Here is a 2,029-nt window from a genome sequence, read left to right as displayed (position 1 = left end):
AGCTCTGGCCGGTCGAGCTGAAAGATTTGCCAAAGATATGTGGGGCAACTTAACGAACAAAACAACAAAAAACTGGCTTCAATAGAACTAGGGGTGGATGTTCACGATAAAATGTTTTTTTTTACATTTACGGCTTTCCTTTGTGTCTACAGTATTAAAGGTGACTGGCAGAGCTCCATGGCTGCCGGGGGGGGTGGGGGGGGGGGGGGGGGGGGGGAGAACCAGCGCCACCAACAACACCTGCTCCATCTCCTTTGCCTCCTACCTCTGGGAGCAATCTGCCCACCTGCTCCCATGGTAAAGCTGACACACCCTGCCCACGGTTCCTCCCTCCGTAGCCTGCAGCTAAAGCGCTGCTAGTCTGCACAGGAGCCGCAGACGCAGACAGAGCTCCAGCATGCCTGGCCGCCATACCGCAGGAGGGAGGGATCAACGTAGCTGTGGGTCTTTTGTGTAGCTGCCATCACTAGAAAAAAAAAAAAGAAAAGCTCAGCGCCAGGTCGTGTTTGCTCTCCTTTTTTTTTTTTTTCTTCCCCCTCACCTGTCATCATCCTGCTTTCTTTCATCTGTAGGGCGCAGCCTAAACATCCGTCCCGCAGGCAGCAGAGACATTATCTCGGTGGCGTGAAAAGGCGAGAGGTGAAGCGGCCGAGCCGGACGTTTTTTATGGTCGGAGCATGGTGTACAAAAAGGGGTTTCAGGCGAGGAGCTCCGGCTACTCGCTCAAGGATACCCCCGTGCTTATTGTTGTGATCGTCGTTCTGATGATTATATTGTGTATTTATCTGGAGATGATGACGACGTTCCCTTGGTGACTTGTTACCGGAAGGCTCTGTGCAAGTGGCTGGTATGATATAACCAATAAAAAGGTGGATTTTCCCAGTGCCTTTGGTGTCTGTGCGTGCTCTGTTTCCCCGTCCTGTTTCATTTAGCAGCGCTGAAGAGGAAAACACTTCTTCACTCCACACACACACACACACACACACACCTTTGCAATGATAATGGGTATTTAATGTGAAGGGGGAGCTAGTTGTTTGAAATGATCATCGAAAGGCCTCCGCGATGAGACACAAAATAAACATTGACGTTTAATCATATTTCTTTAAAAAAATAATAAATAAAACGATGACGCAGAGGATGGAAATCATATTTTCAGGAAATTATACTGTTGCCATTCTCGTTAGCATTTTATGCATAAAAAAAAATGTTGGATAGTTGTGAAGTAGAAGGAAAATGACTTGTTCTTTGATACATTTTCCTAATAAAAATCTAAATATTCACTCCTCTTTGCTCTGATACGCCTGACTAAAGTCCAGTGCGGCTACCTACAGAAGTACGTTGGTGGATAATTAAAGTCAGCTGTTCAGGGAAGGCCTCAGAGGTTTGCTAGGGAACATTAGAGAACTAGTAGTTGTCTGGCAAGAAGAACGTCCTGTTTGGAGATTCAGATCAAGGTGTTACCTTCACAGACGCTCTCACTCAGATCTGATTGAGACTAACAAGGGAAGAAGGAGGAGAATCAGAAAGGATTTCACTTTCTAGATGTTGGAAGCAGGTAAAGACATCCTGCAAAAAAGCCTGCAACAGGGTTCCTCTGCTGCAAAACGGGTTTTTGTAACGTTTAGACTTATCGGCGTTGAATACAACGCATGACGCTCACATTTTACATTCCCTTCGCTTCACAATAACATGTTACCTGTTCTGCTTTATCACATAAAATCCCAGTAAAATACATTATAATTTGTGGAGGCAACATATTAGCTCTTGAGATTGTTTTTTTTTCTTCAGTAGGCTGACATAGTTTTGCAATCCACAAACAAATGAAAAGAAAACATCTTAGGATTTCATGGCTCAACAAAGCACAATAATTTTGAAGCATATTTCACTGTCTAACATTGCAAACTTGTTTTCTATGTGACGCAACAGCCAGAAACTAGCATTAGCACAGCAGAGGGGTGTTTTTTTGTTAATGTTGGGTTTGTGTTTGTTTTTCCTCCAGCGACATGAGGGAAATGCTGGTTCAGCATGC

General features: G+C 44.7%; 1 long non-coding RNA gene across 1 annotated transcript; it reads left to right on the top strand.

Annotated features, from left to right (window-relative positions):
• Positions 1–208: 208 nt before the first annotated feature.
• On the top strand, positions 209–885 carry LOC110367000. Its single transcript, XR_004927554.1, has 2 exons — positions 209–440; positions 573–885. It is a non-coding gene; the product is annotated as an uncharacterized LOC110367000 (long non-coding RNA).
• Positions 886–2,029: the final 1,144 nt, after the last annotated feature.

The sequence above is a fragment of the Fundulus heteroclitus genome, chromosome 22 (genome assembly GCF_011125445.2).
Source record: "Fundulus heteroclitus isolate FHET01 chromosome 22, MU-UCD_Fhet_4.1, whole genome shotgun sequence".
Taxonomy (NCBI): Eukaryota; Metazoa; Chordata; class Actinopteri; order Cyprinodontiformes; family Fundulidae; genus Fundulus; species Fundulus heteroclitus.
This window is presented reverse-complemented; position numbering and strand designations above follow the sequence as displayed.